We start from the raw sequence: 13,369 nt of genomic DNA, 5'->3' as shown, positions 1-13,369 counted from the left end.
AGTCAATGTTCTGAATTTGAACAAGTCACCATTGATTTAGTTGTGTTAGTGCACCTTACAATTCTCAACCATTTTCAAAACATCAATAACATACAACATTTGAAAACCTACAAGATAGATGGTCAATGTAATACATTATTAGAAAGGAGATAAAAAGGAAGGTGCTCAGCTGTTTCATAATTTCATCATCTACACATGCTGATATGCAGACATACTTTCCAGCAATAAGCTTTGACTGACCGCCTGTGACATGATTCCTGTGGAATTCAAGATACTAGTACGAGTGAGAGAAGAGTTTAGGAAAATTCAACATCCACTCTGTTTCCAAGCTGTAAATGTATGATATAACCACAAACGGTGCTAGGGAATTCCAAAACTGTATGCTTATGGACTGTTATAGTTGATACCATCGTTTGGCTCACACCAAAGCACATCCTCTCCCATAAGAGGGGAAATTATGTTGCATTCAAAGCAGAGCAGACATTTCTATCACCTGCGACGAAAACCAATACAAGAAATGAGAGCGTGAAATGACTGATCCAGGCATGATGCAATATAAGCAAACTAACCTGTCAAAGTCATCATAGGGAAAGAACTGCATAGATTTCAATCTCTACACGGAGAATCAAGTTTATGCCATATCGTCATCAACTTTGTCATAGACAAGGTTGCATCGTTTATTTAACTGCAAAGCAAAAGAATACTTAGATCCAGATGAAAACAATTATTAAAAGTACAAAGCAACTGGAAAAGTTAATACATGAACAAAACCTAGCTTTTATTGTTCATTTGATATACTTTGCAAAATACTATTTCAATCCACCAAATTGTGTTTGCGAAACTAACAATAAGTGTTTGCAAATAAAACTACTACCCAATATGCTTGGGATGCATTACCATAATCTTGCAATTAAGACTAGGGGTCCGAAACTTACACATGCAGCTACAGCTTGGGTTTCTACTTTCAAGCATCATCATCACATTGATGATAAATATCCTCATGCTCTGCATCGGGCACGAGTTCTAGTATCCGGGCCAATTTGTTCCATTGTGGTCTAAGGTCACCTTTTTAAGAGATCCACTATTTTCAACGGAAGTTGTATAACTTCAAACTCGGAAATACATAGATGCACAGCCACTGCCATTGCATTACAGCATGAGCATATCCTTAATCAACATCCTTCCGCAGGATGAAGAGAAGGAACAATGTATGTTGACTCATAGCGAGTGGTTCCTTAAAACATAAATACACTTCCTTAGATCAAAGCATAATGTGCAAAAAATAAAGGCTCTTCCCAGTTGTTGGGAGGAGGCATACACAAATACAATGGAATGTAAACGAACATCTTTTAAGTGATAATAACAGAAAATTACTCCTTCCAAAGACAGTGATTAAACAATTACAAGAAACATATTCATCGAAATTCCATACCAATTATTGGAATGAAACAAGGTTAATCCATGATTCATGGAAAGAATAGCCAAAGACATCTACTCCATCGCAGGCAAATCCAAGTGTCCTCCGTAGCTTTCACTAATACAAGCCTAACATATATTTACAAGCAACAATTAACATATGATTACAAACAAAATAGAGAATAAAAGGCTACATCAGCAATTCATGGGAGCCACCAAGCCACATAGGGAAATACTGAAACAAGCAGTTAGAATTTGGAGTACAGGTCTTTGGCACCACCAGGCCCAACAGACTTAACCAGCTAAACAAGCAAACAAGTGAACAACTGATAATGTCAGCTATTCGGAGAAACTGAACATGCAAAACTAAAATTGATATGTTTTCATCATCAAGAATTCCTAGAAGGCTAGAACTGTTGGTAATAGAGAGAGGACAGAAGCTGCCAAAATGGCTTTAAACCAATGATAATCCCACCAAGGCATTAAATTATAAGAAAGCCACTACACCTGCATTCTGTTCATACAAATTTGTACAAAATAACTATTATCAAAGATAACCTCCCTCTTAAACCATCCCAAAAAAGTGAGTCAGCAATTGACCACGCATATCATCGTTATCTTGCATATCATGATAGTTCGTTTCTATTTTGCCAAATATTCTTTTATGGGGAAAAAAATCTAATAGAAAGACACCTAAACCCAAAAATTTAGCAAAAGGTTAACTGCAGATATAGTAAATTTCTCTGTGGGTTGATGGTTAGAAAGAGCTTCAATAGTAGTCAGGATATATAGACTTCCATTAACTTCAAAGTGCATAATTCTAACAATTCATTTAGGCAATTTTGTAGAATCAGATAATGAGAGAAGAAAAGACATGATCACAAAAGCAATATCATACCTGGAGATAAGGCAAGACAGCGTCATATGCATGTTTAAAAGCCTTTAATTTCAATGTCAACCTGATCCATTAACCAAGTGTTACGATAAATGAATAACAGGCAGGATGTAATTATTATTTAAAAAGAATGAGGGGGAAAAAAAAAAACACGTTCAAAATAGGATACAGAATACAAAGACCAGCTTTGGACCAATTTCGAAGGGTTTGGAATAATTAACATCAATGAAGATGAGGGGGCTCCGGAATGCCAAGTTGGTTATTATTGCAACCACCTCCTGCCACATAATTTCAAAATAGCCACATTACTGAACCAAACTCATTATTGGGACTTTATATAGACCTATTGATAGGCTTCTTATGGTTCCATACCAGCTTATATGACCCTGGGATCACCCCCACGCATTTACTTCAACTTCGGAAAATTTTCTCAAAAGTGGCCCAAAAGTGTGAATAATAACCTTTAATTTTGAACAATTTACAACTTTTTGGGACCCGAAAAGAAAACAGGTCGGGGTGCTTCCCATAATCCCATAGACCAAAAAAACCCCTGGAGTCCATTTGAGTGATTGGAACCATCAACTTTACCTTTAATCTGCCAGTTCCCCCCCGCCCCCCCAATAACTCAAGACCATCACATGACTTTGTACAATCGACTTGTGCCTATATATGGTTCCAAACAATATTATATGACACAGAGATACAACCCCTCAATCCTAAGATTTTTCAACATGAAAGTCTAAAACCCATTAACCCCCTCAAATTTCACGAGCCTTCAATTTTGGTCAATTTCGGACTTCTTCGACCTAGAAAGAAATTTTGTCAGGGTTCTTTCCATGGACCCCACAACAACCCGAGAGGTCATTTGGGTTGTTGGAACCATCCACTTTGCCTTTAAACCGTCAATTTAGTTGTTTCCGTAGAAATCTCCCTTAATTAACTCAAGGTCACCATAGGCTTTTTATGACCGTTTAGTGGTTATAATCGTTACGTGTGCTTCCAAAAAAAATATATGACCTTGGGATGCATCCCTGAAAATCCCGAAATTTGCCGACATCGGGTCCTGAAACCTCTAAAATTGGTCCAAAAGAGTGCATTCAAAAAGATCATGTTAGCGTAGAACCCATATTAATCAATGCAATTGTCTGATCCTGGATACTAGCTAATTCAATAACATTAAACCTTTGTCTGAGTTCTGATACTACAATACGAAACGCCGGAAAGATAAAAAGCTTACACAAATGCAACCCAAAGCAATTTCAAAAGGTGCACAATGGTCGTGTATTTGAGAGTCTAATCAGATTTTTATTTTACTTTTGATACTTGTCAAGGGAAGCATAATTGCACAAATAGGAAACATAAAAAGCATCCTTTACACATTATTTCCACAGCTGCAAATATGAAAGCCTAAGACTACCCAGTTTTAAATTGAGTCAAATTAGATAATTCCAATGTAGGTATTGAAAGAAAGGCCACTTCAATCCTAGAACCAGCAATTTTGCAATATTGATAGATATGGATTTCAGATTCAGATTTAAAGTTCCCTATATAGCAGCCGCAGGTCCAGATAAATCCTTTAGACACATTATAAGAGTATGATGTATCCTTTTGTTGAGATCCTCTGAGAACACAGACAAATTATTGTGCATATCAGTGTACCACTATCATTCAGGTCATGTGACATGAATATAAGGATGAACATAAGGGTTGGACCCCTGCCTACGCCCTTAAATGAGTTGAGAGAAAAAGCTCCTAAGTGCACCTAATAAGCTCTAGATAATATAAAGGACAAATATAAATTTATATCAAAAATAGTGCTTCTATGTGAGAACATGTCAGTTGTATTTTAAGCAGAGTTGTCGTGCCAAACCTAATAAACGGACATTAGATGCATACCTTTTTAAAAGACGAAAACAAACATAGATTTCCTCAATGTCTTCCTCAAGCTTCAGCTGAATATACTGCCTCAGAAGCTCGCATAAGTTATGCGAAGATTCATTACCCACATCATCGAAATCACTATATATCTGAAATCCTGAGAGACAGCATTGCAGCGTAGAGGACAACACCCCAGTAGACCCTGACCTGAGAAACATCTCTGCAAGAATGTTCAAAATCAAGCAATTGCTGACTTTGAACTTATGGACCCAACAAGGAGGACTTCCAACCCAAAGATTACTATCTTTAGCACATTCCACAGATCCAGTATTATCCCGGCCATGCCCCATTTTCTGCGCTACCTCGGAAACTTTGCAAGACTCAGGTAAACCATTTGGCCTTCGATGGGCAGGAAGTGCCCCAACTATATCTGCTCTCAGTTCCTCAGGTAACTGGTGTAGTATAGACATGTCCACTTGGCTTAATGAATAAGGCATTAGGTCAACAACTCCTGATTCCACTACAGAATTAGGGATAATTGCAGTTACTGTGCCAATAGTAGGCAATGCCTCCTTTTCCTGATTCTTGGAACACCCGGCCTACAGACCACAAATCCACAATGATAAGTCATTACAAAACAAAATAGACATGTCCACTTGGCTTGAATGACTAAGGTATTAGGTTGACATTTCTGATTCAAGTATTCAACACAAAAATAGAAATAATTACAGACACAGTTGCTGTGCCAACTGCCAATAGCAGGCAATACCTCTTTTTCCTGGTTCTCGGAGCACCCAGCCTACAGACCACAACAACAAGTCATTATAAAACAAAACATAAATACAAAAGCAACAACTGCATGTTTACATGCTTAAATGACGCAATATTATTATGTTGTACCCAATTAATCACAATACTATGTACCTATGAAAGAAGGAAGCAAAATTACAAGATAACTCCTATGAAAATGATAATAAAACAGTCATCAAATGAAAATCGGCAGCTGTATTAAACACTACCTTGTCATCCTTAATGTTGTTAATTTGCACAGCAGCAGAAGCATGAATTTCCTGTTCGTTGCGCAATTCACCTAAATGACCATTGGGGTTAAATAGTAAGCCAGGCAAAATCTAACATACACAGACAAAATGTTACCTTCAACTTTCTTCACAGACATAGCAGAGACACTCTTATATAGGTCTTTGTCCTTAATTTTGGATATGAGATCAGTCAACCTCCCTCCATACATATCATTAAACTCTTTAAACAACTCTGGGGGCAAGCTCTCAATAACACCCAGATCAAGATCACCCAATGACGGCAGCACTGCAACTGGATTTGAGTGAGATTCATGGTATGAAGGATTTGAACTTGTCGCTGAAGGTCCAACAGACTCAAGATAAGCTTGGCCTGCAACAAAATCAAAATGAGATGTCACGCAGAGCAGATACTTTCAACAGGAAGACCTGTAACCACAATCTCTGTTTGAAGATGGTATATCCACAATACCTGTATCACACATGTTGCGGTGTTCTGTAGAGTTTGTTGTGCCAGATCTAAGCCACGACCTTAGAAAATTTCTTTCTTGCCCTTAAGATCGGATATGAAAAGGAGACATTAGATATTGTCAGAAACATCAAAGTGAAGAAGCAAAACAAGAAAATACAAGACCATGTCAATGGCATGCAAATCAAAGACATACTTTGCTAGTTTTCTACTATAAGACATAGAAAACAAGCAGATAGAAATAAAAAAATATAAAGAAAATTGTTGATAGAATAACAAGCCAACAAGGTGCTCAAACAGACTAGCACAAACCTTGTCTCATAGTATCATTACCCTCCAGCTTGGTCACTTGTAATCCGATTCCTCGAATATCTTTGACATCTAGACAGATAAAACGGATAGTTTAAAACTTGGAGAAAATCTAATAGATCTATCAATGACTAAGGCTGTGAAAATCTAGGAGGAAATAGAAACATTTGCTTGGCTCTAAAATTCAAGACTCTGTATCCAGACTTTCCCAATCATCTCTTTCCCATAGAAAAAAGGCATCAGCAATACCCAAGCTCTTAAATAATAATTAAAAAAAAAAAAAAAAAAAAAAAAAAAGAATGTGTATTAAGACAATAGACCAGCACTACAATGGCAGAAAGCTAGTGGCACCAAGGTCTGGCCACCCCAAAAAGAAAACATTAAAGGAATAGAAATGACTTCCAAACCCAATTGTTTACAGCATAATGCAGCCCTATCTCAATTTTATGAAAGAGCCCTTATATTACAAATTTTAAACCTTTAAAACTCAAAAAAGTCATAATTTATCATGTACCTCCCATGCCACAGTAGACAAATTATAAAATGTGCAAACTCATTATTATTACAAACTCCTTAGTAGCCAATATCATTTAGTGGACTAAAAACTAAAAAGTTAAAGATCCCAGATACAAGCTGACCTATATGAAATGATCCAAATAGCTGCATTGTTATCCTTTGAAGAATGTCAACATCATCCGTTGCAACAGGAACCTGTAATCAGAAGAGTAACTCTAGGATGAGAAAAAAATGATAATAAACAAAATGACAATTGTCAAAACTTAATCTAAACATACTGTCGTAGAGTGACTAAGATTTTCACAAGCCCCATGACCCATGTATTTTGTTGGCTCCCCAGCATCTTTTCTGCGCTTCTTAATCTAAAAATTATTAATGCAGACAAAAACAAAGATTATAACTTGAGTTAGCAGAGTTATCTAACACCATGAATACAAACAAACAAGTATTTCACAGTCAACAAAGCTTTCAATAACTCCAGACTCCAGAGCATGAATGTGAAAAGGAAAAAAACAAATAAATAAAGAAAAATCCAACAAAAAATTTACAATATTATATAAATATATACATACATAGAAATAAACAATGTTACATAAGCAGAAAAGAAAATTGTTGTACCTTGAGCGTAAAGGTACGCCCTTGTAATCCACATCCCTGCAAGCGCAAAGAAACCTCCTTGCACAGACTCGAAAGGAAGTGTTCACTCTGTAAAGCATGTGAAAACATATCTCAGACATATTTAAGGGCAAAGAAAACTGGATATTTAGTCGCATAAAGAGTTGAGATCCGACATCTTTTATATCCTTGAAGCGCACACCCCAGTTTACATCAGCACCAATTGACTTGCTTTCCTATACAATGTGTTTATTAGTCAAAACAATTGCTCAATAGAATCAATATCTAAATTATACGTCAAAAGGCAAGGTTCTTAAAAATACATTATATGTTTAGACAGCATAAAGATAGTTAAACAAGGTTTTAAAAATACATTATATGTTAGACTAGGCATATATAAGTTTGTCAAACACCACATGGAGATTCACAACACATATATAAGTTTGTCAAATACATTATATGTTAGACTAGGCATATATGACAAAAATAAGTGGAGTCAATATTCAAATAGGTTTAAGATCAAACACTACATGGAGATTCACAACACAGATTTTGCTCAATGCATCTCTCCATCAAAAAAGAAGAAGATTAAAAATTACATTAACCTAATTCAAAACTGGGAACTAGGCAGTCATCCAAACAAGTGAACATGTATACCAGAATAATTAATAGCTGGATTCAATCTTCCATAGACTTCTAGAAGTGACTCACAATCTTAAAATATCAATTCAAAAGTTGCACATGTTAAATCTAGTCTTACACTTCAATGTCCAGATCCCGCCAAGGGTAATAAAACACACCCTATCAATGCGCCACAGAAATTTCAACGTATAATCCCTAACATGTTTCTAGACAGCCTTTTGCACTCTTTAAAAAAAAAAACCGAATGTACTATCAACCATCAAATGTTCCAAACTGGAAGTTCGCAAATGGCTAGCCCTTCTACAAGATGTACTGGACCAAATATATCCATCTCAAGCAACTGCAAGTATGTAAGCACCTCAATACCACAAGAGCAATCACCAAAATAATTTGGGTATACCAAAAAGGAAAATGCAACAGACATGTATCATATATTCTGCCGAACCTGAATGACTCCAACTAGCCGATTATCAACACCTCTGCAGTAATTCCACAACATTTCACCAGTTTTTGTTCCAAAGTCCCTCTGTAAAGCCTCCTACAATTTGAGTATATCAAAACTTGTTAAGAAGTTCCATAAGAGCCAACCCCTTACTTAGATCATATAATCTCACATTTAACAGTTATAACACTTAACATCCGAGAGGAACAAAGATACAGAGTGCCAATATTCCAATCAGAGTATAACATCATAGACAAGATTATCACTATGCTTTGCACTATATATTAGACCTTAGAAAACCTTCGCAATTGGCCACAGGTCTGAACTCCTTTATTTTTTAGCTTTTGCTCCAAGACATGTCCAATACCTGGAAGTGTCTTTAAAGGGAGTTGCAACAGATACTCGTCAACCTGCAAAACAAATTTAGTAGTCACCATTTCAGAGACGGAAAATCAACTGTAAAAAGAAAGCAATGGTTCCAAGAGAGAGTAAATTATAAGAATGCACAGGACAACAAAGAGAGAATTTAAGCCAGCAATCAAACTTCTTGAGCTCAGATCAAACAAAAATCAATCATTTGATGACAGAAAGTTGACTGCAATTGTTCTGATAAAAAAAAAGAAAAAAAAAAATTAAAAATGAGCACAAGACTGCAAAGCAAATACGGATCCAGCTTACAAAACCCTTACACTGTGATCAATAGCCAAAGCTGCATAAAGCTCAGCCAAGCTACAACACAGGTATTTGACTTAAAATTAACCCCTTGTAAAGTGTTCCTCAAATAATTTAGAGCAAGGAAATTACATCTTTATTCTTTGGACATGCAGAAATGCAAATATATCATCATGATCAAGCAATCCCAAGTTTGAGCTCAACGAGTCAGTCTTGACTTAGGCAAGACTGCAAGATGGAACTGATCTTTTCCCAAGGCATATTTACAGTCATGCAACTAATTGAATTTTCTTTTCCAAGAATCATTTACACTAAGTAGTACCTTCTCCGGAGAGATGTAGCATTGACCGTTTGGTTTGGCAGTTCTAGTGGCAAGACGAGCCATAAGCATATTTGAAGCAATGCCTGCGCTAGCCGTGCAACCTGTTGTTTAAAAGATCTCTTTTCTTATTTCAGAAACTAAAAGCTCCGGCTCTGCCACGTCTGAGTCAGTGATATCCAGAAATGCTTCATCACAACTTACTGCCTGCAGGAAAAACAGATCTGCTAAAAAATACTGACAGAGTGACAGCAAGGATTAAATTGCATAGAATATTGTTGCACATGCCTGCACTTTATCACAGTGTTTGTGCAAGATGTTGTAGAATTGGTCAGCTACCTGCCACAACAGCAAAAGTTTCATTAAGTTCTAAAGACTCGCAAATCAGGACTTCTCTAATACAAACTATGAGAGGTTTTGGGGGTGGGGACGATGGCAACTAATATGAGACTCGATGGTCTATAATACCTCTTCATAAGCTTCAAAGTTGTAAGGTATGATTTCTAGATGAGGACAACGAGCCTTGGCATCTCTAACAAACATTCCAGCTTTCACCCCTATTACAAGAAAGATAAAACCATTTGAGAATAAATTCTAAAAAACTGTCCATTTAAATCACAATGCTAACTGCCATAAGGATTTAAAATCAACCATAGTCTCGAGCAGGATAATTCGCAGAAGAGATTTCAGCAGTTCCTCTAGAACTGTCTGAATGGCACACTGCTACAGGCTTGTCCATCAAATCTGGACGGTTCCGGATAACAACAGCCACAAAAAAGCAGTCCTGCAATGATATATTAATCAAGAGGATCAATAGATGGTGGGAATAAGGGAACTGGGCCTTTAAGTAAGGGAGACACATTTTTTTCTTAAGACTTAAAGAGTGTGGCATTGAAAAGACTGATACAAGACTACGAATTAGAGAAAAAGTTTCAACAGAGAAGACTCAAGTCATCAAGTACCATGTCCATATGGATGATCATAGTTTTCCGAGAAGTAGAAGCAGCATTAACATCAAAGCTTTTTTGCTTAGTTTTATTGGAAAGGCAGGAAAATCGCTTACGGTACCGGTTCCTCCAAGTTCCAATGAAATGCAACCTTGAACTCTTCCCAGCCACAAACACAAATAAAAAAAAAAATGAAAAAACATATTTTAAAAGAAATGGAGGAAAAATGCAGATAAAAGAGATGAAAGAGAACAGGGAAACATGTAGAGTTTTTACACCTTAAAATAGTTTTCAACAAAATTCAGGTCCTCAAGGGTTGAATGACGGCAGCAGGAAGGTCCCCCAGCCAATGAACCAGATGAATCCCCGCTAGGCTTTTCATACGATTCATGATGACTGGTGGGACTAATATCGACTTTGTCTTTAGAGGTGACTGACTTCTCTGGTTGGGAGAAATCTTCTTCAAAAAATTGCTCTGAGTCAGCTGTACCAATTTTCTTACATCCATCGTCTTCCATCTCCTTTTCACTTTGCCTAGAACATTCAGACAACTCACCCAATTCAGAAGAGGCATGATCAAGAACAATATCATCCTTCACTTCTGAAGCTTCAGCATCTGCTTCAGCTTGCAGCATACAAGCTGAATCAGACAGAACACCTTGATTGACTGTATTTCGTTTCAAAGCGAAGAAAGCAGACAGCTTTGGTTGATTGCTTCCTTCATTGGCCAGCTGAATGAGTTGGTATGGAACCCCTACATTTTTTTTAAAAAAAAAAAAGACAAGAAAAAAGAACAAAGTCAGGGGAATTCACAGGCATACAGCACAATTACTGCTTGACAAGATCATTACCAAAGCAGAAAATAACTTCTACTTGGATTTTGGGAAGCTAAAGGGTAAAGTGAACCTGGCATACCCTACATTATCCCAGAACCAGATTCTTAAGAAGAATAGAGTCAAAATTATTTAGCCATTTCAAATTTTCTCCTTCGCATATAAATATTCTTATTTCCAGCCATAAAAACTGGATGCGCCAGTATCCAGCTCCCTTTAAATTCCTGCAAAGAATTAGTCGCCAAATTTGGAAAACGAAAAAACAAAAGTTCAATACTCTTCTAACTAATATGCTACAGTTAACCTTTTCCATAGAATCTTCCTACAAATTCTCTTTACTAGATTCAGAAATGAAAGGTTATGTATTGAAGAAAGGTGTACAGTATCTCAAACGAACTTACAGCTGTAAAACATAATTTAATATATCAAACGCTCTCTCTGCAATTAACCCCCTCTTTCCCATATTAATATTGGTTTATTTAAGAAAAAAAATGTACATCTATCTCTCTGATGCTAGCACATCTTTAATGCACCACTCCTCTCAAGTCTCAACATATTTGTCATATTCTCTTAATATAGAGTATGTACATATTAGACTCTATAGTTTATACAGAAACTGGAACTGCATCAATAGGCCATATCTAAATGACTAAATGTGGGTCTTGCCAGAAGGCTCTATTTAAGTAAGCTATATTCTCCAATGTTCTTAGTCACTTGTTCTTTTAGCTAATAAAGGCTGTTAATTCTGCTGTCTTTTACTTTATTAATTTATTTCAAATTCCTATTCTACTAATTCGTTAAGGGAATCTGGAGAATTGAGTGAACATCCAAGTGGTTTGACATAAACACCAAAGGCAACTAGGCAAGAAAAGAATAATACACCCTCCCTCCGTCACTAAACGTTCTTCCTGTTTGGACAGTGACAATCGTGCAAAAAGTAAAAAAAAATGCACTCTGTAACAAATACGGAGTAGTTAGGATGAGCAAATAAAAGACTCACAGTTCAACAGTTTCCCAGCTGCCACACAATCCAACACCCAAGTGGGTTTTACAACAGGCAGTCCACCACTGAAAGATCTACACCAATTATACAACGAATCAAACCATATTCCAATACAACCCTAAACCATTAAGTACTCTACTATCACTATTTAAAGAAAGAATAATTGACAAGAGAAAAAAGAAAAAACCTGAGGTTTTTAATTTTACTATCAGGTAGGTTACTGCAAATTATATGAGTGACACGATGCCTCGAAAAGTAATTCTCAAATCGTCCCCCATGCTTCAACATGTATGCTCGAAGCTCCTATTAGGTTTTATTACCAATGTTTTTCATGATCATTACAATTAATCGATCCAAGCACCAACATAAAAAAGAATTCGGAGGCTAGTTTATAACAAACCTGGCTAGAGGGAATAGTAAATCCATCAACAAAAATCGAAACACACTGAAATATCGGGTTTACAGAATCTGAACCACTGTAAGAAGAATTTGAAGCTTCTGCATCAAACTGATCATGTAGTTTCTTATTCTTCACAGCCATATAACTGCACAACACATTAAATTCAATCAATTTTATAACCTTAAAATAACGCCTTCAATTCACCTACCCTAAAATAAAAGGCAAGTATCAAAATTTTCCACAACTATTTAAGCAACTGCAATTTATGTTCAAGACATTCCCAAATTGTGTCAAAATTGACCAATTGAACTAATAATTTGCAATCAACGACAAAAATCTCGTGCAAAGTGAAATTAAACAGTCTGAGCACATAACCTACATCAAATTAAGCGATTTTGAGCGAAATTTGAAGTGAAATTCAATAAATTAAACGGAAAAAATAAATAAATTTACCTGCCAAAATCGGAAAATGGGGCACTACGAAACGAAGATCGGGAAGAGGTGAGAGAATTAGCTCCCCAAGCGACGCCTAGGGTTTTCTGATTAGTCTTCTTCTTCTTATTGTTAGTGTTATTGGAAGAATTTGAATTGAAGCTTCTTTTGGAATTCGAATTGGAATTTCCAGAACGAGTTGAATCGTAGCTCATTTTCGACGCAAATTTTGCTACAAAAAGCGCGGGAATCAGATGAATGTTTGAAGAAGAATGCGAAGGAAAACAACAAACTTGCAATAGAAGTCTATATAGGGATAAGAGAGGAATTGTGTATTTTTTTTTTCGATATGAAACGGAAAATTATAAACCTTTGAAAGAAAGTGGTCAAATTCAAGAATTTTTAAGCGTCTTTAACTCGTCTCAATTAAATACCGATTACTTAAATCGATAAATAATCAAGAATTCTCTTCGGTGGAGTCGTCAAATTGTAGACGTCAACCAACAATCAAAATCAATAACTTCACCAATGACCAACAATTCTA

The 13,369-nt window shown here is 36.3% G+C and overlaps 1 pseudogene across 1 annotated transcript; it reads right to left on the bottom strand.

Moving 5' to 3' along the window:
• LOC145558920 (translesion synthesis protein REV1-like) lies at window positions 1–13,127 on the bottom strand (annotated as a pseudogene). The gene is made up of 27 exons (XR_014092621.1): window positions 12,847–13,127; window positions 12,394–12,538; window positions 12,181–12,296; window positions 11,991–12,067; window positions 10,436–10,911; window positions 10,173–10,316; window positions 9,862–9,994; window positions 9,679–9,767; window positions 9,495–9,549; window positions 9,214–9,413; window positions 8,510–8,629; window positions 8,223–8,315; window positions 7,312–7,371; window positions 7,139–7,225; window positions 6,799–6,882; window positions 6,643–6,715; window positions 6,008–6,076; window positions 5,699–5,779; window positions 5,345–5,599; window positions 5,209–5,279; window positions 4,959–4,988; window positions 4,208–4,788; window positions 2,315–2,375; window positions 1,433–1,545; window positions 936–1,234; window positions 570–685; window positions 1–493 (listed from the first exon to the last, which is right to left on the bottom strand). The product of XR_014092621.1 is annotated as a translesion synthesis protein REV1-like (transcript).
• Between the last annotated feature and the right edge of the window lie 242 nt (window positions 13,128–13,369).

This window comes from Chenopodium album, chromosome 9, assembly GCF_948465745.1.
Source record: "Chenopodium album chromosome 9, dcCheAlbu1.1, whole genome shotgun sequence".
Taxonomy (NCBI): domain Eukaryota; kingdom Viridiplantae; phylum Streptophyta; class Magnoliopsida; order Caryophyllales; family Amaranthaceae; genus Chenopodium; species Chenopodium album.
This window is presented reverse-complemented; position numbering and strand designations above follow the sequence as displayed.